This window comes from Schistocerca piceifrons, chromosome 3, assembly GCF_021461385.2.
Source record: "Schistocerca piceifrons isolate TAMUIC-IGC-003096 chromosome 3, iqSchPice1.1, whole genome shotgun sequence".
Taxonomy (NCBI): domain Eukaryota; kingdom Metazoa; phylum Arthropoda; class Insecta; order Orthoptera; family Acrididae; genus Schistocerca; species Schistocerca piceifrons.
Window position 1 is genome coordinate 76,124,006 of NC_060140.1, and position 21,395 is coordinate 76,145,400.

The window sequence follows — 21,395 nt, forward strand, 5'->3', positions numbered from 1 at the left end:
TCCCTGTAGTTATTACTACTCTGCCAACGGTTGTCATACGGGTGGTGTCTGTTTTGGTCACGATTTGTGTTGTGAGAATAGCCTTGTCGTGTAAAGTTATTACTTCTTTCATCGCGGAATTGCGACGGATGTGACCTGTAATTGCTGTGTTCCTGGTTTCGCGTTCCGCGATTGTCAGTGTCAATTTCTAATTCTTGTAAGAGTCCCTGAAATGCTTCAATGTCGTCTTTGCAACGTCCTGCCAAAATAATATGTCGTAAATGTTCAGGCAGTTTGATTAAGCAAATGCGGATGAGTTCTGAGGGGCTGTATGGGTTTGAAAGATACTGATTCTTATGCAACATGTCTTCAAAATATTTCATAAGACTGGAAAATTCAGATTGTTCGAAACATTTCATCATTATGATGCCATGTTTTACTCTGTCTTGTGTGGCTGGAGACCAATATGCTGAGAGGAAGGCATGGTAAAACTCTCCTTCACTGTGGCAATCGTGAATTACCGATCGCATTCTTACAGCTGGTTCATTCTCTAAGTAGCCACACATAAATTCTAATCTGTGTTCCAACGACCAGTTGGGAGGAAAACAATGAGAGAATTGATGGAGCCATGCTTGTGGATGAATGTCGTTGGCAGAATTCTTAAACGTTTTGAATTTACGTGTAGTAATGAACAGCTTATAGTCAAAATCATCATGTCGGCGAGTCGCATGTCGGTCATTGTTACGTCGCTTCGGCGGTTCCATCTCAAAATTCGGTGCACATTCCCAATTTCTTTCATTACTTCCGAAATGCCCTGTGTTATTATTTTGCAGCTTTTCCGTGTTTCTAAGTCCCTCTTCCCGTGTTGGAGCGCGAGTGTCCTCTGAAATACGTAATTCTTGTATTACCTGTGTTAGCTGATCTTGTACTTCCCGGATTTCTCTTTGGTGTTGCGTATCAATTTGATTCAGATTTTGTTTCAGTTTCCTAATTTGTTCGCTCTCTTCTGTGTTATTAAAGACTACCGGTTTTGTGTCATTCAGATTATCATCTACCTTCGTAGATAAATTATTTAGCTGATCCGAAAGTTCAACTACTTTCTCTGATAATGAACTAATTTCCTCCATGTGTCTTTCTACTGTGTCCTTTAAGTTTTCCTGAGTTTTTGCAAGTTGCGTAACCGAATCGGTAGATGCAACTGAGTCAATTTTAGCTTGCAAGGTCTCATGATTTTCATGAACAATAATTTGCAGTTCTTTTATGGCTGCTTCGTGATTCTGTAATGCATTTTCATGCCGCGAAAAAATAGGTTGAAAATGCTCACAAATTTGTGTTTTTACGTCGTTACAGACTTTTTGACATTTCGATTCGATCTTATGCAACTCAGTAGTTAAATCTTCACGTGTTTGTTCAAGTGTGGTGTCTAACTTTTGAAGATTTTGTTCCATTGTGTCTAACTTTTTAAGATTCTGCTGTGTTTGTCTCTGGTTTTGTTCCATTGTGTGTAACTGTTGCTGTGTTTGTTTCTGATTTTGTTCAAGCGTTGTGTCTAACTTTTGTAGCCTTTGTCTCATTTGTTGCATTAACTGTAATAACAATGCACTGGTGTCTGAAACATGTTCCTCAGTGCTTTTCGGCAGTGAATTTGCACCGGCAACATTCACATTTTGACAAGCGGAAAACGTGTCTTGACTCATTTGAGAAAACGGTGAGGACGCAAAACCTGAATCTACAGTGTTTGCAAAATTGTGTCCTATCATTTCGGATTCCTGAGGCGAGCTGTTGCCGACCGATCGATCGATAATGCTTCCCTCTTCACTAATTGTTTCACTGTCCACGCCATTGTTTGCCGCCCGCTCCATTTCCCTATGCACAATTATCAAATTACTACTTTGAACATCAGTTAATTCATTACTCGGTGGCGCTAACACACTGCTTTCATTTTCACTGTCATTTCTCAGTTTACTTTGGAGCCTAGTATTACGTTTTTCACACGCCATTATTGTCACAGTATTTCACACGACAACACAGAAAGACACAATTTGAAGAGCAAAAATAAGAGAACACATTAACATAACACTGAAAATAATATCTAGTTAATTACAGCTGCGAAATACTTGGTGCAAATCTATATGCATGCCACAACTGTTTTACTGTACAACAATGAAAGGCTACAACTACAAAGGAGATTCTCTCTACAATTACGCGCTAACAATAAACAAAAGCTACACTAAATACACAAACTACAAGAAAAATCAGAAGATTCCAGTGAGGTATCCTAGGCTAAGGGTCGACATATGAAACTTCCCCTTTGAACAATTATTCAGGACTGTGCTTAACCTGACACACAATATTTTTACGCAACGCAATCTGACTTTCAAAATTCCCTACTAAAGAATGGCCCTGACAAACATTAAACTATACCTTTCACAAATCACTTACCTCACAAAAATCTTCGCTGCTCAAGCTACTGCAATACAGCGAGCGCCACTACTGCCAGCTAAATAAAAGATTCAAACTACTGAAGGCACTAACTACTGATAGGGATAGTTAGCAAATGAAAGATATTAATAGAGAGCAAACAATGTATTTACCTTAATATCATCACAAGTCATAATATATATATCAGTTCATGACAAATTGCAAAACTTCGCCATCTCTCTCCCCACATCCACCACTGCTGGCGGCTCACCTCCAACTGCGCAACGCTACGCGCTGTTCACAGCCAGCTGCCTAACACTACAATGGCGAGTATTACAACAATGCAAAGCAGCCACAGACTGCACACAGCACAGCCAGTGATTTTCATACAGAGGTGGCGTTACCAATAAAAAACCTAAACAGCCTACTTACATAGAGAAAACATAAACAGCCTACTTACATGCGTGATATAAATTACACGACACTGGCACTGCAGCTAACGTGTAAGGTGGCTATAATTTTGCTCCTTACTAGCACCCATCCACATACTTTGCCTTGATCTACAAACACAATTAGCTATCATGATAGGTTGCACATTGTATATATGAATATCTAAAGGAGACTGACATTGTCACGTACGACTTGTAAATAATTGTTAACGATTATTGGATGAAAGGTGATGGAGTATCTTTATCATATAAACAGCGTAATGAATGACTGCCTATACTAGCAGAGGTTGGAACGCCAGTGGAGATGAAACGGTAGGCAGAACTCAAGCCCTGGTTGGAAGGCCCACAAAGATATGTTGATCCTGCTTAAACACAGGAAGTAGCAAGACGGATGTTGGGATACCTGGGGCACAATAGAGTCGCGACCGGCCGGATTGTAGCCAAACCGGAAGGATTATATTTAAAATACTACGAAAACGTTGGACGCAGCTGAGAGGAACGAGGAAGCGTCACCTTGGAAACCACGCACGCTGGGTTATTTCCAAGGATTTTTACTCAGAAGCGTACCATTGTACGAGTATAGGTTTTTCCTCACAAACTTTCCGACAAAAGACTAAAATATTATTGGTCGGCGTTCGGAAGAATCTGTAAGAGGGACAATATTCCGTGGTTTCGGGAATATGATTCGTTTTCCGAATTGCGATGGTGGGGAGCCGAGCCTTGCTGGGAGGCCAGCGGTGGGGAGACGAGGTCTTCCCTCGTGAGTGCCCGTGTGTGACGGTCGCTCGATATCAGCTTCGTTGGTACAGACGGACTTGGTGTCTTTGCTCTCAGGACAGTTTATAGTTAGAACAGTAAGGCACTGTACGGTCGCGAACCAATACGATTATGGACTTCACCTCTGGGTTGGAAGTCGCTGTCGTTGAGTGGGAGTAATTGAGAGCATTTCCTCTGCCTATACTTACGTTGAGACGTTATCTGAACTCCGTCATTGTGGCTGGGAGTTCGCGTTTCTCGTCTGTAGAACACAGAGAGGAGAAGATGGTATTATATTAGTCGCAGGACCTCCTTCTGCTGTCCCAGTGTTCGAAAGAGTTTGTTTGTGGCTGGAGTTCTTCCATTGTCGCAGACGAGTACGAGAACCATCACTTCGACGCACCGGGCTCAGTACATACGGTAATATCGCAAATTGCTTCGGATTATTAGGGCTATAAAGGCTAGACAGCTGTGATCACGTTAGTTTATTTCTACTGAGGTTCCACACCCCCGTAGATAATGTTTGAAAGCAGTATCTTCTAGTGTTTGGTACGTAAATGATGCCAGTAATTTCGCGTTATTGAAATTAGATCGCGCAGTCATAATAAGGGGCAGAGTTGGGCAATTGATTAGTAATTTTACTTAGGAAATGTAAACTTTTTAACATAAAGGTTTTTTTAATCTACAATAAATATATAAGCAGGAAGAACGTTTATCATGTAGTAGTATTAGTTGCCTTAATCATTTATTTATGTTTAGGTTGTAATTTATATGTTGCAGAATTAAGAGATCCTAAGATCTGCTTCAGGGTGTACTCAGACAGAGCCAAATCTTCATTTTAGCGTTTATTATTTTCCATTGCGCACATTCATTTTACACCCACCTTGAGTAGCGTCTTGGAATCGTAGCTGCATGGAATAGCCTAATCCAGTGCGCTCCCTACTACAAACTCAAATTCACGTCTCAGGCTATCTTGATTTTCCCCTTCTTAAATCTTCAGTATTACTGAGGCCCTCTGATACTGGAATAGTACCCTATTTTGGTTAGTAATGGAGAAATCCTGCCTGTGCCCCTTCAACTACTATCTTTATCGAAGATATAGTTGAGACATAGTATGTCTCCAGGAAAATGTAATTACATCAGATCAGGTTCAGGCAGGTTTTCTCCATTACGTGCAGAGCTGGGGTGCTGATCCAGTATCGGAGAGTCTCGGCAATACTGAAGATTTAAGAATGGGAAAATCAAGATGAACTGAAGTGGGAATTAGAGTTTTCGGCAGAGAGGGCACCGGATTATGGTATTCTGTGCAGATGTTTTAGCCACAATCCCAGGGTCATCTAGTGGACTGTGCTTTTTGAATTTTCTCCATAAACTACCTCACAGCTGGATTATCTACGATGGAAGAAGTTGAACAACAAACCCTTTTTTTTTAAGAAAAACAAGATTGAATTAGCAATGGCAACCACATTGAAAGTAGAAGACACGCATCGATAATTTCGCAGTGAGTAGCACCCTGGAGCATCCTAACATAGTAATGAGGCAGCTTCTTCTGTTTTTCTTCCTTTGTGGTAGCTCACAAGGACCAGCTTTTAACTTCCCCTCATTATTATGAGGCACGCCATAGCATGAGCTTTGGAAGACGTTATTGATGGTAGAAAAAAGATAATGTAACGTAAAATAAAAATAAATAAAATGAAACAAATAAAAAATATTCTTTCCTCCTTGTCCTTGATGCATTTTTGCTCTCCTGGATGCTATGCTCTCCACCCTTGTTGGTTCTGAGGGGTAAAGCGGGACATCGTGGTCAGGTCTTTGGTTGCGAATCCTGCCTCTCTAGACAGCCCTTAGCGATGACTCTAAAAATAAAAAATGTGGCTAGCACATCTGTCTTGTAAGCAAGAAACCTGGGTTCAAATCCCACCCTTTGTTTAAGTTTTAATTTCGTACTTCAGCTTCCAACCTCACTGAAGAAAAGTATCTGCAAGTGAGAAAATTAAAAAAAAAATGTTGACCGTATGTATAGACGAACATTTTTACAGCCACATTGATAGTAGAAGACATGCATTGATAATTCCGCAGTGGGTAGCACCTTGGAGCATCCTCACATAGTAACTAGGCAGCTTCTTCTGTTTTTCTTACTTTTTGGTAGCTGACAAGGACCAGCTTTTAACTTATCCTCATTATTATGAGGTACGCCATAGCATGAGTTTTTTAACACGTTATTGCTGGTAGAAAAAATGAAGTAACGTAAAATAAAAATAAATAAAATGAAACAAATAAAAAATATTCTTTCCTCCTTCTCCTTGATGCATTTTTGCCCACCTGGATGCTGTGCCCTCCACCCTTGTTAGTTCTGAGGGGTAAAACGGGACATCGTGGTCAGGTCTCTGGTTGTGAACCCTCCCCACCTTGCCCCTAGACGCCCCTTTGCAATGACACTAAAAATTAAAAAAAAACAGTGGCTAGCAAGAAACCTGGGTTCAAATCTCACCCTTGGTACACATTTTTTCTTACTTCAGCTTCCATCCTCATTGAGAAAAAGTATCTGCAAGTAAGAAAATTGAAAAAAATGTTGATCGTATGTATAGACGTACATTTTTGCATCTCATTAAGTCCTCTGTCCTCTCCCCGCGGTTTCCCACATATTACTATGCACACGGTTGGCTGAAATTGACGAGCAGAGAATAGCGGGGCAGGGTGGATCCTTGGTACATCCGATGCGCACAGTGTGTGCAACAGTGGTCCATGGACTGAGCTTGAGGTTCGCCGGAAAGAATGCAGCGCTCCGTAGGAGTAGATGACTCGCCATTCGTCTCTGCTCCCCGTATCTACCTCGCTTACTGCGTCACGTGTGCACATCTAATATTTTTTGTGGGATCTGAAATTTAAAAATCTCTCTCACGCCGGCCTGATTTAGTTTCAGTGATCTGGATGGTAAAAACATGCGTATATTAAAGGAATTTTCATTCACAAAGCAAGCTTATCACATTCACACAGTTCAATACTGTTCTATCCTGATTTAACTAAGCTTAAATTCCATAAGGCAGTGAAGCAATTTCGAAGTCTCGGTGCGACGAAAATTGTCAGTCGATCTCCTGAAAACATTTGCAATAATTATTAACTTTCGGTGATCACATGGGGAAGACGGGAGATCTGCTGGTAAGACCGTGTTAGCCCATTTGTTGAAGTATTAAACTGGATATCTTGAGCGTACAAAACGGCAGGTTCGTCCAATGTAAATCAGACGTTCCCCACTGATTCCGTGCAACACAGCGTAGTAAGCAGACACTGTCAATAATATCCAGTTAAATAATACGCGAACAGACTTACTTTAGTTTAGTTCTTGTATTAAATTCCTTCTCATACAGAGTCTCATCAAGATGTCGACTAGCTCAACAATACATACATATACAGGGCTATTACAAATGATTGAAGCGATTTCATAAATTCACTGTAGCTCCATTCATTGACATATGGTCACACCACACTACAGATACGTAGAAAAAGTCATAAAGTTTTGTTCGGCTGAAGCCGCACTTCAGGTTTCTGCCGTCAGAGCGCTCGAGAGCGGAGTGAGACAAAATGGCGACAGGAGCCGAGAAAGCGTATGTCGTGCTTGAAATGCACTCACATCAGTCAGTCATAACAGTGCAACGACACTTCAGGACGAAGTTCAACAAAGATCCACTAACTGCTAACTCCATTCGGCGATGGTATGCGCAGTTTAAAGCTTCTGGATGCCTCTGTAAGGGAAAATCAACGGGTCGGCCTGCAGTGAGCGAAGAAACGGTTGAACGCGGTCGGGCAAGTTTCACGCGTAGCCCGCCGAAAATTGGCTCATGCCACAACTGGAGACCGACAGCGCCGACTTCATCTTGCAACAGGATGGTGCTCCATCGCACTTCCATCATGATGTTCGGCATTTCTTAAACAGGGCCGGCCGTTGTGGCCGTGCGGTTAAAGGCGCTTCAGTCTGGAACCGCGTGACCGCTACGGTCGCAGGTTCGAATCCTGCCTCGGGCATGGATGTGTGTGATGTTCTTAGGTTAGTTAGGTTTAAGTAGTTCTAAGTTCTAGGCTACTGATGAACTCAGAAGTTAAGTCGCATAGTGCTCAGAGCCATTTGAACCATTTGAACCATCTTAAACAGGAGATTGGAAAACCGATGGATCGGTCGTGGTGGAGATCATGATCAGCAATTCATGTCATGGCCTCCACGCTCTCCCGACTTAACCCCATGCGATCTCTTTCTGTGGGGTTATGTGAAAGATACAGTGTTGAAACCTCCTCTACCAAGAAACGTGCCAAAACTGCGAGCTCGCATCAACGATGCTTTCGAACTCATTGATGGGGACATGCTGCGCCGAGTGTGGGAGGAACTTGATTATCGGCTTGATGTCTGCCGAATCACTAAAGGGGCACATATCGAACATTTGTGAATGCCTAAAAAAACTTTTTGAGTTTTTGTATGTGTGTGCAAAGCATTGTGAAAATATCTCAAATAATGAAGTTATTGTAGAACTGTGAAATCGCTTCAATCATTTGTAATAACCTTGTACATCTTCGTTCTTTCACGGCTAATCGGCAAGATCTGAATCATTCTTTTCGTAAGAAAAAACATAGATAGCAGAGAAGCTATTCCATGGAGTAAACGCACGCTCCTAGGAATAATAGGGCTTGAAACTACTTTGCATTGATAATCATCGTATATTAAAGTTTAGGAATCGGTAAGATAAGAAGAGATATTTCGAGATGTGTACTGAGTTATATTATTTATAAAATTTCTGAAAATATCGCGGAGAGACCGCTCCAAGAGACATTACACACAACACTACCACGTGGCATGTCAAGTCTCCCAATGGGCAGTGATCTTTTCGTTTCGGATGATTAATGTGTATGTAAATGCACCCAAAGTGCCCAATGTGTTAGGTGACGGAGTTGATCGCTACTCACGAAACACACACAATGACACACATTTCGCGATACGTGACATACTCAAGTCAGCCGTTCTGTTACAGCTTGCAGTCTAGCCTGGGCTGGACAGCGGTACGACAGTCAGAGGCTGCGCCGCAGCTTCCTGTACCACAAGTGTCCTCCAGCGGCTCGGCCCTTAATGAGGAACGGGGTCACAGCGTCGCGTGCTGTGCTGCGCTGTGCTGCTACGCTGTGGTGTGGTACAGGTGTCTGGGTTGCAGCGCCGCCCAAGGGCAAGTGCAGTGGGAGAGCGGGGGGCGCCCATGTGGGTCGCGCAGCTGCGGGTGGCCCCGGCGGACAGCAGACAGTCGCAGCCGCCTGCCGCCCACAGACACCTTGCGAAACTCGGCGCCGCTTGGCGCGCCTTATACGACGAACACTCCTACACCGGGGCGCCCATTCATGAGCCGCACGTGTGAAAGCGTGCGTCCGTGGTCTGTTCGGACTGGCCATCTCGTATCTGGAACGAGAATTTCACGTAGCAGCTGAGTGCACCGACGGCCAATGAAGCTGTGATGCTACATTTATTTTCTTAGGTAATTAGATTAGATTAGATTAATACGTATTCCATAGATCGTGAATACGACACTTCGTAATGATGTGGAACGTGTCGGGTTAATAAAAGATGTCTGTACAAGATATTACATTACACAAAATATTGCATGACACTAACGTTTAAGTTGGTTCTTTTTTTCCCTAATTTATATCTAAAAATTCAGCCAATGAGTAGAAGGAGTTGTCATCTAGAAATTCTTTTAAGTTATTTTTAAATGTTGGTTGGCTATCTGCCAGGCTTTTGATGATGTTTGGTAGGTGACCAAAGACTTTTGTGGCAGCATAATTTACCCCTTTCTGTGCCAAAGTCAGATTTAACCCTGCATAGTGAAGATCATCCTTTCTCCTGATGTTATAGCTATGCACACTGCTATTACTTTTGAACTGGGTTGGATTATTAACAACAAATTTCATAAGTGAATATATATACTGTGAGGATCCCTAGATCCTTAAATAGATGTCTGCAGGATGACCGTGGGTGGGCTCCAGCAATTATTCTGATTACACGTTTTTGAGCAATGAATACTTTTCTACTCAACGAAGATTTACCCCAGAATATGATGCCATACGAAAGCAGTGAATGAAAGTAGGCATAGTAAGCTAATTTACTGAGATTCGTATCACCAAAATTTGCAATAACCCTAATAGCATACGTAGCTGAACTCACACGTTTCAGCAGACCATCAATGTGTTGCTTCCAGTTTAACCTCTCATCAATGGACACACCTAAAAATTTTCAAAATTCTACCTTAGCTGCAGACTTCCGTTCAAAGTCTATATTTATTACTTGAGTTGTGCCATTTACTGTACGGAACTGTATATACTGTGTTTTATCAAAATTTAAAGAGAGTCCGTTTGCTGAGAACCACTTAATAATTTTGTGAAAAACATCATTTACAATTACATCACTTAGTTCTTGGTTTTTGGATGTTATTACTATATTTGTATCATCAGCAAAAAGAACCAACTTTGCATCTTCATCAATGTGGAATGGTAAGTCATTAATGTATATAAAGAACAGTAAAGGACCTAAGACCGAACCCTGTGGGACCCCGTATTTGATAGCCCCCCAGTTTGAGGAATCAGCTGTTGTTTTAACATTACATGAACCACTTATTTCAACTTTCTGCATTCTTCCAGTTAAGTATGAATTACGTTTTGGATTAACCCAGTTAAGTATGAATTACGTTATGGATTAAACCATTAGCTCCTGAAATGCTTTTTTTAATTTTTTAATTTATTACTTATATCTTGTTTGTTAAAATGAAATAGCAGCATCTACGGAGAAAAACAATTTTTATCTTTCTAGTGTTATTATCAGCTGCATAACAGAAAACTAACACGAATTCTTTACAGACGAATGGAAAAACTGGCAGAAGCCGAGCTCGGGGAAGATCAGTTTGGATTCTGTAGAATAACTGAACACGTGAGGCAATACTGAAAATAGATTACGGAAAGGCAAACCTACATTTCTAGCATTTGTAGACTTAAAGAGAAAGCTTTTGACAATGTTGACTGGAATACTCTCATTCAAATTCTGAAGGTGGCAGGGGTAAAAAAAAGGGCGCGAAAGGCTATTTACAATTTGTACAGAAACCAGATGGAAGTTATAAGAGTCGAGGGACATGAAAGGCAAGCAGTGGTTGGGAAGGGAGTGAGACAGGGTTGTAACCTCTCCCCGATGTTATTCAATCTGTAAATCGGCGGCCGAAGACTTCCGGCATAATAAGTCAGCCTCATTCTGCCAACGGCCTTGTCAAAGAGGGCGGAGGAGCGGATAGAGGTTCAGGGCACTCTCTTGTCCTAGGGGTGGGAAATTTCCCCTAAAGGCGGAAGAATCAGCAATTATCAACGACATGAGGATGCAGAAGGCAATGGAAACCACTGCATTAAAGACACGTAACGTGTATCCACAGGACATTTGGCTGTAACTGAAGAAGTATCATGATGATCTCCACATTGGCAAAAGATTCCGGAATAGTCCCCCATTCGGATCTCCGGGACTGCCAAGGGGGAGGTTACCATGAGAAAAAGATTGAATAATCAACGAAAGGATAACGTTCTACGAGTCGGGGCGTGGAATGTCAGAAGCTTGAACGTCGTAGGGAAACTTGAAAATCGGAAAAGGGAAAGGCAAAGGCTCAATCTAGATATAGTAGGTGTCAGTGAAGTGAAGTGGAAGGAAGACAAGGATTTCTGGTCAGATGAGTATCGGGTAATATCAACAGCAGCAGAAAATGGTATAACATGTGTAGGATTCGTTACGAATAGGAAGGTAGGGCAGAGTGTGTGTTACCGTGCACACTTCAGTGACCGGGTTGTTCTAATCAGAATCGACAGCAGATCGACACCGACAACGATAGTTCAGGTATACATGCCGACGTCGCAAGCTGAAGATGAACAGATAGAGAAAGTGTATGAGAATATTGAAAGGGTAATGGAGTATGTAAAAGGGGACAAAAATCTAATAGTCATGGGCGACTGGAATGCAGTTGTAGGGGAAGGAGTAGAAGAAAAGGTTACAGGAGAATATGGGCTTGGGACAAGGAATGAAAGAGGAGAAAGACTAATTGAGTTCTGTAACAAGTTTCAGCTAGTAATAGTGAATACCCTGTTCAAGAATCACAAGAGGAGGAGGTATACTTGGAAAAGGCCGGGAGATACGGGAAGATTTCAATTAGATTACATCATGGTCAGAGAGAAATTCCGAAATCAGATACTGGATTGTAAGGCGTACCCAGGAGCAGATATAGACTCAGATCACAATATAATAGTGATGAAGAGTAGGCTGAAGTTCAAGACATTAGTCAGGTTCAAATGGTTCAAATGGCTCTGAGCACTATGGGACTTAACAGCTGTGGTCATCAGTCCCCTAGAACTTAGAACTACTTAAACCTAACTAACTTAAGGACATCACACACATCCATGCCCGAGGCAGGATTCGAACCTGCGACCGTAGCAGTCGCGCGGTTCCGGACTGCGCGCCTAGAACCGCGAGACCACCGCGGCCGGCATTAGTCAGGAAGAATCAATACGCAAAGAAGTGGGATACGGAAGTACTAAGGAATGACGAGATACGTTTGAAGTTCTCTAACGCTATAGATACAGCAATAAGTAATAGCGCAGTACATCTCGTGGTCGTGCGGTAGCGTTCTCGCTTCCCACGCCCGGGTTCCCGGGTTCGATTCCCGGCGGGGTCAGGGATTTTCTCTGCCTCGTGATGGCTGGGTGTTGTGTGCTGTCCTTAGGTTAGTTAGGTTTAATTAGTTCTAAGTTCTAGGCGACTTATGACCACAGCAGTTGAGTCCCATAGTGCTCAGAGCCATTTTTTAATAGCGCAGTAGGCAGTACAGTTGAAGAGGAATGGACATCTCTAAAAAGGGCCATCACAGAAGTTGGGAAGGAAAACATAGGTACAAAGAAGGTAGCTGCGAAGAAACCATGGGTAACAGAAGAAACTCTTCAGTTGATTGATGAAAGGAGGAAGTACAAACATATCCGGCAAAATCAGGAATACAGAAGTACAAGTCGCTGAGGAATGAAATAAATAGGAAGTGCAGTGAAGCTAAGACGAAATGGCTGCAGGAAAAATGTGAAGACATCGAAAAAGATATGATTGTCGGAAGGACAGACTCACCATACAGGAAAGTCAAAACAACCTTTGGTGACATTAAAAGCAACGGTGGTAACATTAAGAGTGAAACGGGAATTCCACTGTTAAACGCAGAGGAGAGAGCAGATAGGTGGAAAGAATTCATTGAAAGCCTCTATGAGGGTGAAGATTTGTCTGATGTGATAGAAGAAGAAACAGAAGTCGATTTAGAAGAGATAGGGGATCCAGTATTAGAATCGGGATTTAAAAGAGCTTTGGAGGACTTACGGTCAAATAAGGCAGAAGGGATAGATAACATTCCATCAGAATTTCTAAAATCATTGGGGGAAGTGGCAACAAAACGACTATTCACGTTGGTGTGTTGAATATATGAGTCTGGCGACATACCATCTGACTTTCAGGAAAACATCATCCACACAATTCCGAAGACGGCAAGAGCTGACAAGTGCGAGAATTATCGCACAATCAGCTTAACAGCTCATGCATCGAAGCTGCTTACAAGAATAGTATACAGAAGAATGGAAAAGAAAATTGAGAATGCGCTAGGTGACGATCAGTTTGGCTTTAGGAAAAGTAGAGGGACGAGAGAGGCAATTCTGATGTTACGGCTAATAATGGAAGCAAGGCTAAAGAAAAATCAAGATACTTTCATAGGATTTGTCGACCTGGAAAAAGCGTTCGACAATATCAAATGGTGCAAGCTGTTCGAGATTCTGAAAAAAGTAGGGGTAAGCTATAGGGAGAGACGGGTCATATACAATATGTACAACAACCAAGAGGGAATAATAAGAGTGGACGATCAAGAACGAAGTGCTCGTATTAAGAAGGGTGTAAGACAAGGCTGTAGCCTTTCGTCCCTACTCTTCAATGTGTACATCGAGGAAGCAATGATGGAAATAAAAGAAAGGTTCAGGAGTGGAATTAAAATACAAAGTGAAAGGATATCAATGATACGATTCGTTGATGACATTGCTATCCTGAGTGAAAGTGAAGAAGAATTAAATGATCTGCTGAACGGAATGAACAGTCTAATGAGTACACAGTATGGTTAGAGAGTAAATCGGAGAAAGACGAAGGTAATGAGGTAGTAGAAATGAGAACAGCGAGAAACTTGACATCAGGATTGATGGACACGAAGTCAATGAAGTTAAGGAATTCTGCTACCTAGGCAGTAAAATAACCAATGACTGACTGAGCAAGGAGGACATCAAAAGCAGACTCGCTATGGCAAAAAAGGCATTTCTGGCCAAAAGAAGTCTACTAATATCAAATACCGGCCTTAATTTGAGGAAGAAATTTCTGAGGATGTACGTCTGGAGTACAGCATTGTATGGTAGTGAAACACGGACTGTGGGAAAACCGGAACAGAAGAGAATCGAGATGTGGTGCTATAGACGAATGTTGAAAATTAGGTGGACTGATAAGGTAAGGAATGAGGAGGTTCTACGCAGAATCGGAGAGGAAAGGAATATGTGGAAAACACTGATAAGGAGAAGGTACAGGATGATAGGACATCTGCTAAGACATGAGGGAATGACTTAAAAAAAAAAAAAAGGCAAGCAGTAAAGGAAATAAAAGAAAAATTCGGAGTAGGAATTAAAATCCATGGAGAAGAAATAAAAACTTTGAGGTTCGCCGATGAGATTGTAATTCTGTCAGAGACAGCAAAGGACCTGCAAGAGCAGCTGAACGAAATGGACAGTGTCATGAAAGCCAAACGAGCATAATGGATTGCAGTCGAATTAAATGGGGTGATGCTGCGGGAATTAGATTAGGAAATGAGACGCTTAAAGCAGTAAATGAGTTTTGCTATTTCGGGAGCAGAATAACTGATGATGATCGAAGTAGAAAAAATATAGAATGTAGACTGGAAATGACAAGGAAAGCGTTTCTGAAGAAGAGAAATTTGATAACATCGAGTATAGATTTAAGTGTCAGGAAGTCGTTTCTGAAAGTATTTGTATGGAGTGTAGCCATGTATGGAAGTGAAACGTGGACGATAAATAGTTTAGACAAGAAGAGCTTTAGAAATGTGATGCTACAGTAGAATGCTGAAGATTAGATGGGTAGATCACATAACTAATGAGGAGGTATTGAACTGAATTGGAGAGAAGAGATATTTGTGGCACGACTTGACTAGAAGAAGGGATCGGTTGGTAGGGCATATTCTGAGGCTTCAAGTGATTACCAATTTAGTACTGGAGGGCAGCTTGGAGGGTAAAATTCGTAGAGGGAGACTAAGAGATGCATACACTAAACAGATTCAGAAGGATGTAGGTTGTAGTAGGTACTGAGAGATGAAGAAGTTTGTACAGGATAGAGTAGCATGAAGAACAGCGTCAAACCAGTCTCTGGACTGAAGATCACAACAACAACAACTGAAATATCGTCTTCTCGAAACGCCCTAATTGCCATATATCGCGATGCAGAAATTTGTAATTTGACTCAAAAGTGCCTACAAGCTTCCTCTGAAACGGTCCAAAAGCATGTCGTTCTGCGACGTAACCATCGGGCTCGGCGACGTTTCAAACAGCGAGGCGTAGACACATGCGAAAAGAAAAGGCCACAGTGGAGAAGTTCATGTAAGCTTCGAACTGGGTTAATGATATCACACTGGCACAGAATTTCACCAAAATTCTGCCCAATGCCACAGCGGACGTGTCACACGATGAGAATGTTGTCACAGCCCCTCTTACCAATATTGTCTCACTTTCCTTGACGTCTTTGCGACGGAGATTAGAACCGCAACAACCAGTGTTGAAATCACGCAGTTTTCTTATCGGTATCCGAGGAAAACATTTCAGAAACACCGCCGCTCAGAATCGACACGAAACCGCCACACGTGGCGTCATAAAGGGCATCAGTGGAACTGCCCCTTTCCATTGGCCATTGATTCCCACACATTTCGCGGTCTAGAACGACAGTTCGCGGCGCAATGAGCTATAGGAAGACAGTTTTCGTAAACTTTGACACTGCTGATGTCCTCAGAGGTTTCAACCTTCTCTAATGATACAGGGGCTGCATCCCCATTGAACGTCATCGCACCCTTTGGACAGCAGTGCGAACCCAATTTTTGCTCTCGTGTACGGCTTGAAATAGAAATCAAAACTTTAAGGTTCGCCGATGACATTGTAATTCTGTCAGCAAAGGACTTCGAAGAGCAGTTGAACGGAATGGACAGGAGGACATAAAATGAACATCAACAAAAGCAAAACGAGGATAATGGAATGTAGTCGAATTAAGTCGGGTAATGCTGAGGGAATTAGATTAGGAAATGAGACATTTGAAGTGGTAAAAAAGTTTTGCCATTTGGGGAGCGAAATAACTGATGATGGTCGAAGTAGAGAGGATATAAAATGTAGACTGGAAATGGCAAGGAAAGCATTTCTGAAGAAGAGAAATTTGTTAACATCGAGTATAGATTTAAGTGTCAGGAAGTCGTTTCTGAAAGTGTTTGTATGGAGTGTAGCCATGTATGGAAGTGAAACATGGACGATAAATAGTTCAGACAAGAAGAGAATAGAAGCTTTCGAAATGTGGTGCTACAGAAGAATGCTGAAGATTAGATGAGTAGATCACGTAACTAATGAGGAGGTATTGAATAGGATTGGGGAGAAGAGAAGTTTGTGGCACAACTTGACCAGAAGAAGGGATCGGTTGGTAGGACATGTTTTGAGGCATCAAGGGATCACCAATTTAGTATTGGAGGGCAGCGTGGAGGGCAAAAATCATAGAGGGAGACCAAGAGATGAATACACTAAGCGGATTCAGGAGGATGTAGCTTGCAGTAGGTACTGGGAGATGAAGCAGCTTGCACAGGATAGAGTAGCATGGAGAGTTGCATCATACCAGTCTCAGGACTGGAGACCACAACAACAACAACAACAACAACAACGGCTTGAACCACTGCGGACCGTCGAAAGCCAGTCGATGAAATCTGAAAGTGACTCGAAGTGGGAAAGGGTGCTTATGCTTTTCCATCCATCCTGTTATCCGTCCTCCCGTTGCGTGATAATGCGGGAGTGCGGCATTAACATGTGCGCCCGAAGGGTCCCTCTTAGATCACCCTATTTCAGCAACACCTTCGGTGCCACCCCCGCAACATTGTTGAGCACGTTAGAAATATACCTTCAGAAATTTCGACACGAAATCAGCCTGGCGGAAACTTCCGGGCTGAGAGGCCGTGGTCTGTGTATAAAATTTCCACCTAACGTTTCGTCTCCATCTGCGGGAGACATCTTCAGAGGTCGTCCGGCTACTGCCATTGAGGATACAGGTACTCTCACATTTATGGAGCACTTAGAGGGCACCACCATTCGTCACGTGATGTCGACGGTATGCCTATCTTTGGAAGGCGTCATCCTTCTCGATTAAGAGTAATCGATTGTCATTCTGCTGGCGCAACGTCGACATCCATATTTTGTACAATTTTAAACCTTCCTCTTTTCTATTAAAATTATTATGGTGTTTGTGAATGTGTATTGCTTCTCTATACATGCGCGCATGATAATGGGATGTTCGTGCTAGAACGCTTGTCTCGTTAAATTTAATTTCGTGTTTCTCGTCTCGAAAAACGTGCTCAGCTACCGCCGATTTTTCGATGTGTCCTATGCGAACATAAAAGATACTGTCGCTCAGGACATATCGACATAATAATTTTAATAGAAAAGAGGATGTTTTAAAATTGGACAAAATTTGGATGTCGACATTGCGCCAGCAAAATGACAATCGATTACTCTTAATCGAGAAGGATGCCGCCTTCCAAAGATAGGCATACCGTCGGCATCACGTGACGAATGGTGGTACCCTCTATGTGCTCTATTAATGCGAGAGTACCTGGGGCCTCAGTGGCAGTAGCCAGACGACCTCAGAAGATGTCTCCCGCAGATGGAGACAATACGTTAGGTCAAAATTTTATACAATGACCACGGCCTCTCTGCCCGGAAGTTTCAGCTCTTTGCCGTTTTATTCAGACACATGTTAATGTTCCCGCGTGTTTACGCCGCAGGTGGCGGATAAGAGGCCGGCTGAAAGAGCTGCTTTGGATCACGTTCAGATTTTGTCCAATGGCTTCGAACGGTTCTTAGTGGTTCCAGCTTCTACAGGAGAGCGAAAATCACGATCGTGGTGCACTCCAAACGGACACGATGACTGTCAGTGGGGATGGAACCCCTCAGTCTCCTTAGAGAAGGGTTTAAACGTCCGAGGGTCGTAGCAGTGTCGACGGTTATGTAGAACATCCACCTGTTGCTCGTCGCACTGCGCACTGTCATTTTTGATCGCGCAATGTACGCGAGTCAACGTCCCACGGAAAGGGGTGGTTTCATGATGGCCTTCTCATGTCGATTATGAGCGGCGGTGTGTATGAAATGTTTTCCTCGCCACCCTCAAGGAAAACGCGTGAGTTAAGCACTGGACATCGCGGTCCTGACCTCCATCACAGAGACGTCAAAGGAAGTGGTGAAATGTGGGTAGGAGGGGATATGAGGACCCTCTCAGAGCGTGACACCACGGTGGCGTTAGGAAGAATTTTTGTGAAATCTGCGGCCAATGTGACATCATTAACCCATGACAAGTCGCGGAAATGAACCCTCGTCTCCATCTAACACTCGAAAAATTCTACCTCATGGGGAGGATCTTCACTTCACAGTGACCAACTAGAATTTCGCTCTCTTTTCCAGAGTACAGGGAAACCCTGCACAAATTTCTCATTCTCGGCTCACCGAATGCATTCTGGTACGCAGAAGGTTGGTAATGATTCTTGGGCAGGTCCTTCGCACCACAGCACGGTGGCGGGCAAGATTCACATGACAGGATAGCCAGATTTTCGAGGGCAGAGAACGAGTTTTCCTATAATAGGTTAGCGCCACCACATAGTTCTCTTCTGCGTTCTGTTTAAAGACGAATTCTTCACACATAGCAACTCTCTAGGGACTGGTCGGGAACTCCTTTCAAAGGATAAAACCGCATTTGGAGCTGAAATAGATGGCCAGGCACTAACTGCGGACGCTTCTGTAAAAAGCAAGTCCGTCCATCTTCCACCAGAGCCTTGTGACGGATTTCCTGTCGTCCTTCTCGAACCAATAAGCTGCCCCTCAGACAGCTCACTTTCTGTCAGGGGAATCTGAAACATTTCTGCATAACTAGCCAGCCTTTTGTTTTCCTCAAAGATAATCGATAATAAGCAAATAAAAAAATTATCGTGAATATCACATAGCAATATGTGAGTGCAACGTAACAGAGACACAAAATGATATCAAGAAATCCATTATAGGTTTCAGAGGAGAGAGAGGGAGAAATACTAGGAACGAAAAGCAAAAGTGGAGCAGAAAGGCGTATTACGTAGCCTGTACGTCATAACATCTCGCAATGTTATGCAGACGGTGGCCGGTGGTTTCCATCCGACCCCCTTGAATCACGCGATCAGTAAAGGTCATACTGAATTTTTCAAAGGTTCCCACTGCTCCTGTAGGTGTGTGATGCTCTAGAGGCAGACTATCGCGAGCATCTCTCCTTCCACGTGGTCCAGGACAAGGTTAAACGTGAGGCTGAGTGACTCTCCAATGAGTTGTCAGAGTATGCTCTATCCTCATCGGTCACTAAGCTTACACACTATTTAGTATAACTTAAACTAAATTACAATAAAGACAACACGCACACCCACGCCCGAGGGAGGACTCGAACCTCCGACGGAGGGATCCGCGCGGACCGTGACAAGGCGCCTTGGACCACGCGGCTCCCCCACGCGGCCGTTCGTTAGAAACTTTTTGAATAAAGCCCCTTGCTTCTTACTCTACTCCATTGGCTCTTGTTATTCTTTTATTTAATGTTCTCTGTTTTAAAACGGGAGTTCGTGATTTTACATGAAATATGGGAATTGTTCATGGCAAAAAATGTAAACTCCACCCGAACAGTCCATCAAGGCCCAACGGTACCGACCGGCCGCCGTGTCATCCTCAGTCCACAGGCGTCACTGGTTGTGGATATGGAGGGGCATGCGGTCAGCACACCGCTCTCCCGGCTGTACGTCAGTTTATGAGACCGGAGCCGCTACTTCTCTATCAAGTAGCTCCTCGGTTTGCCTCGCAAGGGCTAGTTCGGTTAAATTTTAGTTTCGAAAAAGACCGGATATGTGACGGGGGGGCTACAACAAGAAGCAAGGTTTCTCAGTACAAGAACAGGATAAACTCAGAAAATTGTTAATTTGTAATTATACCTCACAAAAAATATTTCTTTTGGCATTTGTTATCCGATTTCAAACTTAAGACATTCTCGAAAGTCTTGGAATTCCTGGGGCGGATATCTTTCCGCTATGAGTGTCAGTAACATGTACAAATCGTCGAGATTCTCTGTTCTCGGATGGACGAACTATCTCTACTCACAATTAAGTTGGTACGGAAATCTCAGTGCGCGAATGCTACTTGCACCTGTTGAATTTTATCTAATACAGACAGCACAAACACGTGTCTTGCATTGGTTGTCCCTACAACGGCTGACCTACTTAGGCGAAAATATAATCACGTATTATATGCCTCGTGAGCTTAATCTTTTAAAATAATTAAGTTGTTCAGTCTTCATTCTTCCTGCCACAAGCCCAATTCCATTATTAAGCTAGATAGATAGTTAATAGAGAGTAAACTTTCATTTGGTGGCAACTGCCAGGATAGTTTAGTTAATAGTTAAGATAGGGAAATAATATCAAGGTAATTGCCTTTCAGTGTGGCGAGTGGCTCTTAGCTTTGACTTATACAGTTAATTTAAAAAAACTGGAAGAATTAAGACTGATGAACACAGTCGCTCGGGCATGGCGCTGTGTGGCAAAAACAGTGCATGACTGAGCTTCCTGGAGCACTCCTACCTTTCGTTAGCTGGTTACAGCCCTCACTGGCGATGTATGCGACGTGACTCACGTGACAGAATAAGACGCTGAGACCCCTCTGACGTACTGCAGCGTGCCACAGCGTAAAAACCATACCACGAGCGATTATCGTTTACTGTGAAGACGTCAGCCACGTGACGCTAGCGGTCTTTAAGATTTATGGGCAATTACTCAAAAAAGCCCCTGCTTATCTCATTATGGACCGTTCACCACTCGAGCATAATTTTTGAAGGTAGTCAACACAGGTTTTTGTGCATTGCCGATCTTGCGATTGTTCACAATCTTTTTGCATCCACGCTCATCAGTTAGCTAAACTTTACAAGAAAATACAACATCATTCATGAACAGCATAGCGGATGGTCTACACACAAAGCTGTTTAGGGACTATACAGATTCCAAAACATGTATTTAGAGAAGTTATAAATCAATAAATACGTGTTAATAACTAAAAAAAGGAGGAAGACAACAACAGGCACTTCTCCGTTATTTCCCCTTCTTGTCTGCCACACTTCAAGATAGTTACGAGGCATGCTTCTGTAACTCGTTTCAAAGATTTCTGACACTCAATTTCTAGGGAAAGAGCGTTGCCCTTGTTTGACAGAGTCTTCGGTAGCAGTTCATAAGCTTCCCATTATGTGCCAGAAAACTGCGTAAAATTCACTCCTGAGATTTCACTTTCGAGACAGCCATTATCGCTCATAGGATTAACAGCAGATCTGAGAAAGATCAACGAAGATACGAAGCTTAACCAACTACAATGCCTCCCATA